At 37.4% G+C, this 17347-nt stretch overlaps 1 pseudogene; it reads left to right on the top strand.

The window, feature by feature from the left end:
• The first annotated feature begins 12506 nt into the window (after positions 1–12506).
• LOC102487895 (uncharacterized protein C12orf73 pseudogene) lies at positions 12507–12704 on the top strand (annotated as a pseudogene).
• Positions 12705–17347: the final 4643 nt, after the last annotated feature.

The following is a 17347-nucleotide window of genomic DNA, read 5'->3' as shown; positions in this document are numbered from 1 at the left end:
ATATTTACCATTTATAGGCATATTTATACACTTCATCTCATTAGATTCTCAAAATAACTCTGTAAAGTAAGTAATCATTATTGTGCTCACTTTACTGGTAGGAAAAGGAACTGACTAGTTTAAGAACACAGAACTGATTGAGGTAGAACAGTGATGACTGGACCTAGATCTTTAAATTTGACTCCCACCCAATTCATTGCTCTCTTGATTTGGACTTGAATAGTGTGCATTTACCTTTGTCATGGTTACTCTGTGAGGTTAAATATATGCTTTAGTGAAGCTAATTCATGTGCATTGAACCCTACAGAAAGTATAGCAATATCTACAGGTATGAAATATGAGTGTAATTCTGGGACTAGCCTAGCAGCCTGATGAGTAAAGAAGCCTGATCCCACATGGTCAACTTGTGATTTAAATCCCAGTCCAATGGCTTGAAAAACATGTCAAGCATGTATACATGTGTGTCCCAAATCCAGACAGTATGGAGAAATGGAGAAGAGTATGGCATAACCCCATCCCTTTGGAGGGTGCTTTCTCTCTCTGTGTGTCTGTCTCTCTGTCTCTCTGTGGCAAGCACATATGTCTTCTGGCAATCAATCAATTAATCGAAGTATAATTCTGGACCTTCAAAAACTGATAATCAAATGTTTATTATTAGTAAGAAAAATAAAATTGAACTAATATTTAAATTTTGAAGATTTTAACATTTTATATAACAATTCTTAAAAATAAAAGTGGAGGACCAGTAAATGGTGTAATGATTGTATCGCTGGACTCCCACGTAGTTGACTTGGTTCGGATACTGGACGCAATGGTTTAAACTCATGCCTGGCATCTGTGCATGTATGCCCAAGATCCTGAGAGGAGAATTAAGGAAAAGGGATTGCAGTGTGGTCATCTCCCCTGGGGGTGATTTCTTGTTTTCTGTCTCTCTGTCTCCAGCAAGCATATGCACCCTATAACAAAAATCTCTCTTAAAAATATAAATGAATAAAACAGTAGGATTAAATTGGGTTGCTAGACTATAATCAATTAGTTTGAATTTTCCATATTATAAAAAAGAAAATAGAAAACATAAAGATATTTAACTTATTATCTCACACAAAATTAAGAAAAAAAAAATTAGAGTTTATTATTTAAAAAAACTACAAGACTGTATGTTTTTACTATTAATAAATTCTCATAAAAAGATAATGATACTGGAATGTTATTTTTAAATAAGTTAAAAAACAACTGCCACAGAAAATTAAATTAATTTAAAAACTGTGCTATTAGAGTATAGAATTTTGCCAACTAAATTAATATTTTCTTATTTCAAAAGACAGTTTATAAAGCAGTCACTCTTCCTAAAATAGGTTCTAATTTTTATTTCCTTCATTGGAGGAAACATTTGTTCAACAAACTCAAAAGAAGGCATGGTTCAAAATCTCAATAATATTTCCCAAATGTGCATACTTTCTAAATACTATTCAGGTTACCAAATCCTTTGTGGCCCACCCCAAACAAGTCCCTCATGGTCATAAATCATTTCCATTTTGAGTGTAGGTATTTTTTTACTCCTACACATAGCCTATCTGCACTAGTGGGAAACTTTTCATACTGTTTCCAGTGTTTTTATTCCATGTTATGTGTGTATATAATATGGGGCATGAAGTACAGTTAGAAAAAATGAAAAGATGACAGTCTCTTATATCAACAAACTTTTCTTGAAGTACTGGCAATTAGTATCAAAGATTACATCAGCTTCATAAAATTCAGACAGTTAAAGAAAAGCACAATATACAATGAGCCACATTACTGAAAGAGTCAGTCATAAGTTAAAAAGAGCAGTTAACTCTTTATGATTTAAAATTTGAATATTTCTAATGAAATACTTCTGCTTGTCTTGGCTTCTTTATTTTAAAGTCCAGTAACTCGATTGCTTCAATGCTTATTAATACCTAAAGGAGAGATATAGAAAAATAAAGGAAGTAAAATTCATATCGATAGAAGTATCTAATAGAAATTCTCATAAAAGGAAGCTAAGTAAGAAAAGATATTGAAATATTGTACTAAATTGAGATTTCAGGTTTGTCTCATTATTAATGATGACTCAGTTACTATCAGATCATAAAAATTTCAGTTTTGTCAGTTAGTTATTATATGATATTATAGAAGGAAAATCTCTATATTCATTACATTATACATGTGCACTTGCTTTCAAAGCCATTTAAGATGGAGGCATAGTCTAGAGGATATCAAGTAAAGATGAGGCCAAGCTAGGAGACCAATACAGGACTCAGAGGAAAGTTACCTCTTAACTGAATAAGAAACATGTTTCAAGAGAAGAATCCAAGGGAGGAGACCTAGTCTCTATCTTTGATGTGGAATTGGAATGTGGAGTTCCCACCCTGAGAAGATAATCGAGCTGCGGGAACAAGCAATACTAATGCTGTCTCTTGGTTCTCTCAAAAATATACACTTATCTCGTGGATGTAGAACAAGCATGCCAGCACTTTCGTTTTGGAGTTCCATGAGATATACAATGACCCCATTCTTATCGCCTTGCTTGCTTAATTTTCCACAGTATTTATTACCATCTGCTTTATCATCTCTTTCATTTAGCTTTTCTTTGGTTATTTTTCATAGTTGGCTTTCTCCTATGAAATGTAAACTTTAGGTTCATAGGGATTTTTGTCTGTATTCACTGCTGCATCTACTGTTCTGAAAACAGGACGAGACACATAGCAGATATTATATAAATATGTGTCAAGGGAATCAATGAGTGCTTCTATTGTCTGTCCACTTCTCTGTCTGGGAGCTTGGAAGGTCCCTCAGATCTCTCGGACATCTTGAGTGTCACTAATGTGCCTTCACCAAAGTTACAACCCACAGAAATTTGATTGATGGGGATTCCTCCACCTCTAACTTCCTTAAATCTTGGTTAAAAAAAAAAAGCATATATATATATATATGGAGGAAAGAGGTAGAAGAAGTTATAGACTTTTCCAGAAGCTGTATCTACTTATTTTTGATCCAGTCTTAATGGTATTACCATAAAGTAATTGACTACAGAAGTAAATCAACCTTGATAAAGACTTGAAAGTGTAAGTCTAAGCCCAACACTGAAGGCTAGTCCTCATACATCATGATGGTGCCATGGCTCCCCTGTGCCATCATTCCCAATGCCAAACACAAAGTACAGATGTCCATTTTAGGAGTTTGTCTTATGCTACTCTAAAAGTGTCTAACTCCTCTGGGCCTCTATAACAAAATATACTAGACTGAGTAGTTATAAATAATCATATTTTGTTTTTGTTTTTGTTTATGCTTTTTTTTGTATGGCTCTGCAGGCTGGGAAGACCAAGAACAAGGCATCAACAGACTCAGTATCTGTGAGGACTTATTCCTTATAGATGGCACCTTTCATGTGTCCTCATATTGAGGAAGGGCAAAAAAAGTCTTCCTCAAGCATCTGTCATAAGTCACTAATCACATGAATGAGAGTGGAGTACTCAACCTAATTACCTTCCAAAGCCTCCATTTCTTAATACAATAACCTTGTGTGTAAGTTTGAAAATACAAATTTTGATGGGACACAAACCTTCATACTAGCACTAAGTAAGCTAAAGACACTGCTCCCTACAACTGGTAATGCCACGACTGTCCTTGAAAGACATCAAGGCTATCATCGTGCTTACCCAACAGCATACTGCCACCACTAAAGCTACTGATTTTCTGACAATGTGCGAGGTTAAGTGGCCATCGGCACTAACTGGAGCTGAGGATTATTCACTTGCAGAATGAGGTGAGCTGCCGTTTACTGGATAAAGTAGAGGGAATCACTTCCCTGACTTTGTGGCACAGAGGGCTATATTTTAATCTGTGTTTAACAGATTGTGTGTGTGTGTGTGTGTGTATGTAGCAACTGCATCAAATTTAGTTTTTAAATCTTAAGTGTCCCTGATCCTAGGTATCAAAGACAATACACATGAGGAAAGGATTGAGTTCTTCAGTGAGTCTGAGTAACTAATATAATCACTGTAGGAAGATGTATTGCTTACTAAATACTAGTCCCTGTCCTGAATGTTTTTACATAGATCATCTCATTTTATTTTCACCACACTCCTGAGTTGAATAATACAATCAATTTTAGCCAAGGAAACCAATGTTTAGAGACATTGGTTGAAGCTAGAAATTAAGCTCCATTTCACCTCTCTTTGCTCCTCCTCTCCTATTCAACAATTTCGTTGCAAGTATTTACAGTTCTCAGGTTCTAAGGTGTATTATTCTTTCCAGGTTTGCAGAGGGAAGCAGAGGTCTATGATGCTCAGATGGATTACCCACTACAATTCAGTGAGGAGGTGGGAGAGGTGACATCTCAAATTCACACTCTTAATCACTTTACTACACTGCTTCCTAATATCACCTACAGAAGCTGGCAAAAATAATACAACATACATTCATATGTCAGCTTAAAATATATAAAACCTTTGTTACATCATCCCGTCTAATTTGAACAACTTCTCCTGCAGTCATGTTGGGCAAGAGAAGAAAATGTATATGAAATGATACCAACAAGAGATGTACACCATAAAAGATACTTTACAATAGTATATATGTCATCTAGATAAATGTGTTCTTAAGTTAACAGATAATGGCTGAAATATATGTACATTCACTATCCATTATCCAACAAAACAGTTGTGTGGTCATTATAAAGTGCCAAAAGGATCCTTTTATTTTTTCATAAGGAAACTATCCAATCCAATTATCTTCAGAAGATAACAACTGTTTTGTGTGCTAAGTACTGTTCCAAACTCTTTGTAGACTTCTCATTCAGTCCCACTGATAACTCTGTGATTTGAGTATAGCTATTATTTAGAAGCGAAGTAATCTCTCCTTGTCTCTCAGTTGATAGGTGGTGAAGCCATGATTCAGGTCTATGTGTGTCTGTTCTTATCTATGTTTGTAATTATACTGTCTTTGTCAAAACTGACATCTGGGTCACTATTAAGCCAAAATGTCTAGGAAATCAGGTATGCATGCCCTACAAACTGGCACAAGTATTTCTGTAGGTCAGACTTTATCTTAAAAAAAATCATGGGAAATGGAATTTAATTACAAATATATTTGATACACTAAAATGGAAATACAGGTATAGTGATTTTCACAATGTGTGTTTTCCAAGACCTTTTTTTTTTTGAGAGGTTTTTGCTATAGGTTGCATGCACTCGCCAGAAAGAGAGAGACAGAGAGACTGAAAAAGAGAAATTTTCCCCCTGGGGGGATAACCACACCACAATCCCTTCTCCTCCAGTCTCCTCTCAGGATCTTGGTCATGCACGCACACGCACCTGGCGTGAGTTTTAAGCCACCAGGTCCAGGACTCGAACCATGGTCAACTACATGGGAGTCCAGCAACATAGCAATTATGCCAACTGCTGGCCCCTTCCATGAACTTTTTGAAGACCCTGTGTGTGTATGGATCATAAGAACTGAATCCATAGTGCTCAAACGCAAAGTTAACTGGCTTAGAGTACTAAGTCAGAGAAATAGGTGGCAAAAATAACCTTCTGTTGGAATAAGAGATAAAATTCATCTTCTTTCCATTGCTGCCTTGCCTGAGAATCCTGATTCATGAAAGAGAATTTACACAAATTGCACTCATACACATCAAAAACTCAAGGGATTACCTCTTTGTTTGCTAGAGGGAGTGTGTGCTTGCTAGAGAGAGAGAGATAGTGAAAGAGAAAGAAAGAACCCCTCAAGGGGATGTTGATCACACCACAATACATTCCACATTTCTCCATTCTGTTGGGTTTTAGGGCATGCATGCACATATGCCTGATGTGTTTTTTAAGCCACTAAGGCCAGGATCAGAAACACAGCCAGATATGTGGTGTGGGATCTGCTTTCCTTTACACAAACTATTGCACTGCTGGGACAGCCTGATACAGTTCCTTTTTCTTTGTTTTTTTTTTTTTTGGAGAGGTTTTGTTGCTATAGGGCATGTGCGCTCACCAGAAAGACAGAGACAGAGAGATAGACAGCAAGAAATCATCCCCCAGGGGGCATGGCCATGCCGCAATCCCATCTCCATTCTCCTCTCAGGATCTTGGGCACACAGGCACATGCGCCCAGCGTGAGTTTAAGCCACTGGATTGGGACTTGAACCACAGTCGACTACATGGGAGTTCAGGAACATAGCCATTACTCTAACTGCTGGTCCTCAATTTCTTTTAAGGTATCCCTGTATTGACCATTCTCTGAATAGTTTTTAGAAATATTTAAAATCTAAGTAACTCTGTCACAATATAAATATATAGCACATCTAATCAAGGTGATTATTTGGCTTTTCTTAGGGTTGTAAACTATGCTAGGCGTTTCATTTACTTCCTAAAAGTAACATTGACAAACTGAAAAAGCTAAATAAATATATTCAAAATTTCTTCTTAGTTTACTAGCTAAATTTAGTAACCCTTCCAAAAATTGGTTAATGCTATCATCCCTGTTACCACATATTGTTTCCTATTTTATGCTTTGATCTTTTTGGTGATCTAACTAGTTACCAAAGAAGATCTATGATTGTATCTTATGACCTCACCAGTTTTCTTTCCGCTCTCTCCACAGAGCTCTAAGATGGGTTAATTTCATGGAACATTATTGAACGCAATCAGATAAAAGGATCCTTATGGGGAAAGGATTAATAATAATACCTCTTCCTATTTATATGTCGAGCCATCAAAGTCAAAAACCATCCTCATCAAAGAATACAAATTGACTGCTTAAGTAGCATGCACTGTTTCATAAAACTCAAAAGCTTATAAACCGAGGCTCCCTAGAGATTATATTCTACAGCTAATAATATGATATATTTAAAAAATTTTATAAGCCACTTTGGTGCAAATCTCCTAAAGTGTAGATCTAAGTGAAAGATAAATGGTAAATTGAATAAATTAACCCTTAGAGAAAATTTTAATATAAGATTTAAAAATTGACATCCAGAGTCATGATATTATTTACATAGTGTTGTACAGTTCTATAGTGTTATCAAAAATATCACTTTAAAGGAATAGCAGATGGTTAATGGCTATGTCGTTGTACTCCCACATAGTCGACCATGGTTCAAGTCCAGGACCCTTCAGCTAAACTCACACCAGGAACATATGCATGTATGCTCAAAAATCTTAAGAGGTGAATGGAAAATAAGAAATTGTGAAGTGGTCATCCTTCCTGGGGGTGATTTCTCACTTTCTGTGTCTCTGTTTCTCTCTGTCTTTGTCACAAGCACACACACCCGATAGCAAAAATCTCTCTAAAAAAAAGAAAAGAAAGAAATTTTCAGGTTTGATGATTCTCTAAGTTAATCATTAGGGAACCAGCAGTTAGCGTAATGGCTATGTCACTGGACTCCCACGTAGTCAACCGTGGTTCGAGTCCCGGACCCGGTGGCTTAAAACTCACACCGGGCGTGTGTGTGTGTGTGTCCAAGATCCCGAGAGGAGAAGGGATTGTGGCATGACCATCCCCTCTGGGGGGTGATTTCTCACTTTCTGTCTCTATGTCTCTGTCTGTCTGGTGAGCGCATGCGCCCTATAGCAAAAACCTCTCCGACAACAACAACAAAAAATTAATCATTAGAACCAGTCCTCTGGTAGAAACGTGGTTTCTCATCAGTTCCTGAAGCAACAACAGGAATTTTCTTCTAGAACATACCGAGGAATATATACCAAAGACTGTTGCTAAGAGTAACTATAGCCTGTAGGTCATGTCATCGTCATTTTCAGTCACTTCCCACCTGACATTTATGATACTCAAACTGGTGAGTCAACCACCATGTGTAATAAGATCATTTATTGGCACCTGCTCCTCCAACTCTCTGGTTTGAAAGTATATACTATCCTTTTAAGGCTAAAAAATCAAAAAGTTCATATATATCATTCTTTCTATAATTAGAATAAAGAAATATCAACATCCATCATGCATCTCACACATATAATAAATCTATTATATTGCCTGAAAAAAATGCAAAACCCTGACATTACAAAATACTATCCTAAATAGTCAAATAACCCTGCCTATAACAAAACCTCACACAAACTCTACAAATAAATGTTACACTGTCATGCATACACTGGTTTATTGTCTTATTTTAATACTTTTTAATCAAAGAATTATTAATTATATTTATTATATCATCATTACTTTAATGTTGCTCAGGAACAGATATGTGTTTATTTTTTTTTTTTTAAGAATTATTTTATTGGGAACCAGCAGTTAGCGTAATGGCTATGTCATTGGACTCCCACGTAGTAGACTGCGGTTTGAGTCCCGGACCCGGTGGCTTAAAACTCATGCCGGGCGCGTGTGCGTGTGTGCCCCAGATCCCGAGAGGAGAACAGAGGAGAAGGGATTGCGGCATGACCACCCCCCCTAGGGGGTCATTTCTCGCTTTCTGTCTCTATGTCTCTCTCTGTCTGTCTGGCAAGCGCACGCGCTCTATAGTGAAAACCTCTCCAAAAAAAAATTATTTTATTGAGACTCCCAAAATATTCAGACAAGTCTTTCTGTGGATACCACATTGTGAACCACAGTGGAAGACAGATTTTGTAACAGAATGACCAAAAGCAACCACAAGGCACAAGAAACATTAGAAATCAAGAAAATATCTTCCCCCTGAGGGAAAAGAACAACCCCTCATCATCACCAGACAGCACAGTAGCACTTATGGAAATGTCTCATAGAGAATTCAGAATATTCATAATGACAAAACTAAATGATATGCAAGAGCTGAGAGATAATGAACTCCAGAAGATGCAGGAGAAAAGAGACAACAAGTTCCAGGAGGTATGGAGTTCTTCCAGGATTTGAAAGAGGAAATACACACCATAAAAAGGATCAAACAGAGCTATTGGAGATGAAGGCTACCATTCAGGAAATCAAAACCTCCCTTGAAAGTATTAAAAGCAGATTAGTTAATGCAAAAAATTGAATCTCAGATGTTGAAGGCAAAACCTCTTATCTAGAAAAAAACAACAACAGAAAACTGTAAAAATAACCCCCCCAAAAATGAGAATACTATACGAGAGATACTAGACAGCATTAAGCGCCCTAAGATCTGGATAATCGATATCCCCAAAGGCGAAGAAACTAATAAGGGTGTTGATAATCTATTCTATGAAATCTTGGAAGAAAACTTTCCAAATCTAGAGAGGTAGTCAAATATTCAGACCCAAGAAATACAAAGAACCCCTAGTAGAATTAACCCAAGAAGATCTTCTCCAAGGCTCATCATAGCCAGACTGCCCAAATTTACAGACAAGATACTAAATCTGGCAAGAGAGAAACATCAACTTACTTACAAAGGTTATTCAGTCAGGTTAATCTCAGACTTCTCATCGGAAACAATGCGAATAAAGAAAAAACGGGAAAATATATTCAAAGTGTTAAGTGAAATACAGTTTCAACCAAGAAAACTATATCCAGCAAGATTATCATTTATATGCCCAAATTTACAGACAAGATACTAAATCTGGCAAGAGAGAAACATCAACTTACTTACAAAGGTTATTCAGTCAGGTTAATCTCAGACTTCTCATCGGAAACAATGCGAATAAAGAAAAAACGGGAAAATATATTCAAAGTGTTAAGTGAAATACAGTTTCAACCAAGAAAACTATATCCAGCAAGATTATCATTTATATGGAAAGAAAGGATAAAAACATTCTCAGATAAACAAGACCTGAAAGAATTTGCCATTGCAAACCCACCCTTCAAGAAGTTCTGAAAGGAGTGCTCGACCAGGAAAACTAAAGACACATACAGAAATAAGAGAAACAAAGGCAACCAAGAAAATGACCAATTTAATGCTAGGGACAAGAAATATCAATAATAGTGTTGAATGTTAACTTCCAGGGTTTAAACAGAAAGATTGGACCACAGTAACATTGCATATTCAACAGAAGAGAGTTTGAACATAGGACTGAAATGGCAAAATAGAATTTTATGACGTTTGAGTAAAACATTACTTATTTCTTTTTTTACTATGCTTTGTTTCCCCGATTTAAACATTTTACTTTCTTTTGAGATGTTGATGCGTTCAGCAATTTGTTAAAATATTTTTCTAGTTTGTTTTGTTAAATTGAAACAATCTTTTCTTCTTTCCTAACCCCTCTGGAATTGGAAATATTTGGGAGTATTGTTATTTTGTGGCAGAAGGGTAATTTGTTTAAGTTCAATAATGCTTGTTACATTGAATCAGATATTGGAAATACTCATTATTGGACAGGGCTTTGACTGGAATGTCATACCTGAAAATTAATCAGACAACTATGGAACTAAGGTGGATCTCATATAAGCCAACAGAAGCTCTTAGAAAGATGGCGTGGCACCATAAGTAGTTCTGCCTGGCAGAGAGGATTAGAGAAGATATATGGAAGAATTTATAACATAAAATAACCTGGACTTCTCCAGCCCAGAGTTATAATCAGTAGAGTTTGCAAAAGAGCAACCACACCAAAGGATTATCTTGAGAAAGACTTTGAAGGAAGAAAAAGAGACTGATCTTTGCTAGCAGATGGTATATCACAGAACACTTGGGGGGCAGGACTGAATTGAGAAAGTGTATGTGTGACTAGTATGCTGGGCAATTGCTTTTCAACAATTTGAGTAGTTGACATGTAAATACTTTCTCAAAAATATTTAAAACCATACTGCTTCTGTTGTTATAGAGTCACAAACCAAATTATACAAAATTGTAAGAAATATTTTGAACATTATCTTTAAAATTCAGTATTCTAAAATTTCAAAAGTTGTTTATTAACTGTCAAGAATTATGGAGTACGGGACCAGCTGTTGGCTCAATGACTCTTGTTGCTGGGCTCCTATGTAGTCAGTCGCATTTCGAGTCCCAGACCCGGTTGCTTAAATTCACACCAGACGGGTATGCGTGCGTGCCCAAGATCCCGAAAGGAGAACAGAGGAGAAGGGATTGTGGCGTGGCCAACCCCCTGGGGGGTGATTTATCACTTTCTGTCTCTCTGTCTCTCTCTGTCTATCTGGCGAGCACATGTGCCCTATAGTAAAAAAACCTCTCAAAAAAAAAATATGGCATATGAGCAAAAATTTTGTTAGATGTAAAGTCAATATTTGTGGAAAAAATGTAAAACTAAATGAAAAAAAGAATTATTTCATTTTATTTCATTTTATTTATTTATTTATTTTAATTTGACCAGAGAGGGAGAGTCTGAAAAGGCAGGCCGCCAGGTCTGAGTCTCAAACTGTGACCCATGAGGGAGTTCAGCACTCTTACCCACTACTCCACCTGCCAGCCCCAGGTAGATTTGTATTTAAACCTGCTTGTGAGTAAAATTGTTGAATCTACATTTAGTCCTGACTTTCAATGTTATTACCAATGTGTGTGTACTTGTCTCTTTTTTTCTAGTTGTTTTGCATTCTCTTACGTCTATTTGTCTCTCTTTAGCTTTCTTGGTATAGTAGTCTCTTAAATATTTCCTGAAGAGCTGGTTTTATTTTGATGAAGTCTTTCGGCATTTTTTAATCTGGAAATGATTTTTCTTAAATATAAATAAAAAATTCACCAATTCTTTAATAGACAGTTGTCTCCACAGGTTTCAAATTATATATTTATTATAAATATTATTCGTTATATAAAACTAGGTAATAGAGGAAAAGTCCAAAATGTCACAACTGAGACTTTCTTTAGGATGAATTTTAAGAGAAGGTTAAATTCAATAAATTTATAGAGCCTATAAATCACCAAATCGCTGGCTTTCCCATGGCTTCACTTTTAGACATCTCTTTCCCATTTCTTTTTTATCTTTGCTTTTTCAAGGACTTATTTCTTTTCTCTCTTCCTAATGAGTTATGGTTATGTATAATTTTACCTATCTCTAACTGGTCCATTGATTGATATCCACAGATTTTCTTCAGATCATAAACTCTTATGTCCCACAGTCCTCTACACAGAAATTACAAATTCCTCTTTCATTGGCTAGGTTAAGATTATCTTTGTTAATTTATGAGATTACTTGTTGCCTGATTTTTAATCAATATGTTTTTCTTTAGAACTGTACCTCTTAGTAAAGAATACCATAGACAATTCAGTACACAACTGCAGAATAACCATTGGAGCAGATTTCGAATGTTCACAACGCAATGTTAAATGTAGGAGGTGGCGCATATGTTTATATGCTCGATCTGGTTTTTACACAATAAGCATGCTTTTAAATTCTGTACCCTACAAAGATGTGTGATGATTATATGTAAATCACACATTATAATAAATATTTAAAGAGGAAAAAATAAGTGCAGGCATTGTGGATACAATCAACCAGTAAGTTTCTAGATGTTGCAGATCTCCTACTACCATTAACAACTGCCCTGAAAAGTGTATCTGGACCAACCCCTGTACTTTCGGTCAGTCTCACCTGCGGTCCATTCCGCACCCTTGCGTTGGTCCCTGATCCTCTGCCTTAGCTTGCATTTCCTCCGGCCTGCCCACCATGCCCGTGGGTGTGCCCTGGCCCACCTACGTGAAAATGTTCGCGGCCAGCCTCCTGGCCATGTGCGCGGGGGCCGAAGTGGTACACAGGTACTATCGACCTGACCTGACAACACCTGAAATTCCACCAAAGCCTGGAGAACTCAGAACGGAGCTTTTGGCACTGAAAGAGAGACCACAGGAACCTCGCATTTCTTAGCAATAGAATCTTCAAAATACAACTCTGCCAAACATTCTGGGCATATTATTTTAAGCCTAAAATAAGTATTTTTAAAATGTATTCAGTCAAACTATCCGTCCTTAAGTACCCGACCCAATGCTAACTCTACAAGGAGGTGCTCAGTAGATACAACTCATACCCGGAAATTGAATTAAGGTTTGACTACTATTTTGTGAAAATTGCCAAGAGCATATCATTAGCTTCTTGAATGTGGTTCGGAAGACACTTAATTTGTAATATCATGTGAGATAGAGTACTCGCAGTGTCTCTTGCTGTTCTAATCCTGTTCATTCCTTTGAGTCAGCAAATGGGAATTATAAATTAAGTATAATAAATCATTTTGACAATGAAAAAAAAAGTGTATCTGAAGGATGACAGTAGGGTCAGGAAGAAAGGGCAACAGAAGTTATAACTTTTCTAATTTGAGGTGAATGTAATTCTTGAATTTTTGCACACCAGTTAGACTGTTTAGCAGTGGGAAATTCCTAAGCAATGCTTAATTCTGTAGGTCTTGTACTCTGTACTGCCCATCTTCCCAGTTTAGAAGGCCTAGCAGACTATTCTTTTTTTTTTTTTTTTGAGAGAGAGATTTTTGCTATAGGGCGTGTGCGCTCGCCAGACAGACAGAGAGAGACAGAGAGACAGAAAGCAGGAAATCACCTCCCAGGGGGATGGCCACGCCACAATCCCTTCACCTCCATTCTCCTCTCGGGATCTTGGGCACACATGCACACGTGTCCGGCATGAGTTTAAGCCACCGGGTCCGGGACGCGAACTGCGGTCAACTACATGGGAGTCCAGCGACATAGCCATTATGCAACTGCTGGTCCCAAGACTATTCTTAAACTCTCTTGCTGTATGCTATCATTTGATTAAGTGGCCCAGTCTAAGTCAAGTATTTACTGAAAGATAGCTTGCATGGGCACCATAAATGGTTTCATTTCCGTCATTCCAATATTGCACTGAGGACTGTACTAATATAAATTTGTAAGAATAAGGCACTTAGACATGTAGACTTCCATTAGTTTGAACTGGTCAGATTTTGAAGTTGTATACTTTCAGCACATGCTTTAGTAAATGACAACCAGCCTGACCATCCACTATTTCTAGCCCAGCTAACCATATGTTGAAACTAGGTAGCTGAATGAACAAATGATGTAATCAGAAAGTCAAGTGGATTAAAACTGGGGCATAATCCCTTTCTATTGCTCTCCCTGTTCTCTGCCCTTCTTTTTTTCATATTTGTGCCTCAAATCTCTGTATTACATCCTTGAAGCTGCCTAATAGGAAACCCAAATTATCTCCAAAGAATGTGGAAATGCCAAGCTTTGGTTATACCATACACCATTTATCTTCCCAGGAAATGGAAGAATCCTCCAGGGTCATATATCCGCATATGTATGACAGAGGGGTAAACTTTCCAGGAGATCAATCTATATTTCTGACTGCTTTGTAAGGCATTTACTAAGTGCAGAACAAATCATTCTTGGCGCCTGGGTTTTGAAACATTTCCTTTTGTGTTTAGAGAGTGCAGTCACCCGGTCACTTGCATTCTGAGACATGAGGTCTTGCAGATGGTTTAGTGTGTGCTCACTAAGACAGTCTTCCCCATTAACTTCTCAGCTCTCAACACATGCTGTTTTCAAGTCTGTTCTGGGCGATAATCTCATGGCCTAGCAATAGCCTAGTAGAATTACTACTAGGTGCTTGGCTTAGCACTAAAAGATTTAGAAATATATTAACAGAAGTTCTCCTAAAATGGCCCATCTGTAGAGTCTGAATGTACAGGCTTTAAAACACACACATACACACACAGTAAAAGAGCAGTGTTTGCAGAAGAGAGAAAGTTTCAGGAAGCATCTAATGTCTAGTATACTTTTTTGGACTTCATGTTCCTATGCTGTTTTAGGTTGAGTACCTTGAGAAGGGCCTCTGAGTTAATCATTGAAGTGCCAGTATTTGACTAGGGAGTACTCTCAGAACATATAAAGGAATGAGGAAAGCAAGATTTGGTTGAGGGGAGAGTTAAATTTTAAAAAGCAATCATAGCAGAGATCTTAGCCAAGCTTTTGAGGTTCTCTGAAACTGCTCTGGCCATCACATTTGCCTTGCACTGAGAAAAGGCAGTCAGGTCATTTCATCTCTGCACCACTCACTCACTGAATGTGCTCCCCTCAGAGGGAGAGGGTACAACCTTAGACAAGGTAGCCTCCTTTGTTCAGAGGGCAACGTCTAGGAAAGGACTGAGCCATGAGCCATCAAAAGACAGCATTCCTGGTAGCTAAGGACCTTATTCCTGGAGGGAGAATCTAGGCAACATAACAGAATATCCACTATGTGTGTGATCTCTAAAGTTAGAAATATGGACACATAATAGGCAACCGAAAGGTATATCCTACTTTTAAAAAATATTTAATTTTATTTATTGTTATTTGTTAATTTGCTAAAGAGCACATACACTCATCAGAGAGAAAAAGAGAAAGTGAGAAAGTAAGCCACCAGGTCCAGGATTAACATCACAGTTGGTCACTTGGAAGTTGAACGCCTTAAGCACCATGACACCCACTGGCCCCTCTCCTTTGTTTTTTAATATAATGATTTTATTCCAAAGTATGACGTGATAAGATTATTAACAGAAGAGTGATCTCACTGAAGATGTCATATACATAACTTTTGAGAAAGTTTTTACCTAAGCAAAGTATCTCACACTACGTATAAGCTACCTCTAGATAAAAAAGACCATTTTAATCACAGTTTAGATAATGGTCATTTCTAGTTTCTTAATATAATTACAAACTGGCTAAAGTATGTATAGGCGTGTGACTGACTACCCATATTGCTTGAAGAAATGACATCTTGTTTGCCTTCCATTTCTCTCATCCAGGCTGTATAATAATCTATTTTGCCTCCCAACTCAGTAGGCTCATCATTAAGATAGACTGATTTTGGGAGTTCTGGGCTGACATTATCTCAACCCATGTGTAACCCTTAGGAATTTCTTTTAAAAGCCCCAACTTTCTCCCAGGTGGGACAGCCTCTGGGCAGAACGCAATGTATGGAACGTGCTCAGTATGGGTGACTGCCTAAGTCATCATGACATACCTCTGGCTCAACTCTTTCTGATCTGAGAGCCAAGAAACCATGGCCAAGGGCTGAGCATGGCATATAGCAGAGGAAGAAATGCAAGATTAAAGTTGCAAATGCCTTGGAGTCACCTTTTCCTACACATAGTTTACGTTAATAAACTCCTATGTGGAATCAGCAGTTGGCATAATGGCTGTGTCACTGGACTCCCATGTAGTTGATCATGGTTTGAGTCCCAGACCTGGTGACTTAAACTCACACTGGGAGCATGTGCATGCATGCCCAAGATCCTGAGAGGAGAATGGAGAAGAAGGGATCATGGTGTGGTCATCCCCCATGGGGGGTGATTTCTCGCTTTCTGTCTGTGTCTCAGTCTGTCTTTCTGGCAAGTGCAAGCACCCTATAGCAAATACCTCTAAAAAAAAATTAAAAAAAAAAAAGGAAAAAGAAAAAAAGAAAAAGAAAAGAAAAGGAAAGGAAAAGAAAAAAATGGAAAGGAAAGGAAAAAAGAAAAAAGAAAAGAAAAGAGAAGAGAAGAGAAAAGAAAAGAAAAGAAAGGGAAAAAAAAAAAAGAAGAGAAGAGAAGGGAAAAGAAAAGAAAAAAGAAACACTTATGTGGTGCTTTCCTAGAGTCATTTGTTTCAAATTCAGTCTCATTGATTCTACCCTTCAATGGTAGGTATAAATTAATTTTAAAGGTACATAAATGGTTTCAACAATTCCTGGTATTCCTTCAGGAAATATCAGTTTTGACTTGTATTTCATAAGTATAGAAATGAAATTCTTCGGGACCAGCAATTAGCGTAATGACTATGTCACTGGACTCCCACGTAGTTGACCACGGTTTGCATCTCGGACCTGGTGGCTTAAAACTCACGCTGGGCACGTGCACGTGCCCTACAGCAAAAAAGCCTCTCCAAAAAAAAAAAAAGGTTTAAAAGTAATAACAACTACTTAAATGTTTTTCAGAGATTTTGAGTTGGTCAAAAAATTATCGTGTTACTATTTTTTAATATTATGACAATCGTGTTGAAGTCTTCAATGTCCATAGTTCTAATGTCAAATACAGTTCTTTATCTGGTTGTTAGGAGTTGTAAGGAAAAAGTGTCCACTCTAAGTGTTTAACACACCACTATTACCTAATAAAGTTGTAGATGAGAGTCCTGACTCTTGACCTCTAACCTCAGGGCCTGAATCAAGTTTCCTTATTCATGAGTTTGTGACCCACCAAATAACTGTGACGCCCCAGCCAAGTCTTAGTCTGCCCAGCCCTATCCAGGCTGTGCTGTGACCTGTTAGCCTGTGGCCTGTTAGTGAAATGCAGGTCATTCAAGAAGGTCAGATGTCAAACAATTGGGAAACATGCATGTCTTCATCCTTTCGAAGTTTGTTGATACAAGCTTTAGTGGTCATGAAATAGATCCAAGGGTGGAAAAGGCAATACCCGTGAATAACTAGGCCTTATCTTGATTGTCTGCTCTGCCATAGGCCCTCCACCTTTGCCCAGTACTCAATGAGCACTGTCTCTCTACCTTCTA

The sequence above is a fragment of the Tupaia chinensis genome, unplaced genomic scaffold (assembly GCF_000334495.1).
Source record: "Tupaia chinensis unplaced genomic scaffold, TupChi_1.0 Scaffold000636_1, whole genome shotgun sequence".
Taxonomy (NCBI): domain Eukaryota; kingdom Metazoa; phylum Chordata; class Mammalia; order Scandentia; family Tupaiidae; genus Tupaia; species Tupaia belangeri.
Note: the sequence above shows the minus strand (reverse complement) of the source record. Positions and strands in the feature narration are given on the sequence as shown.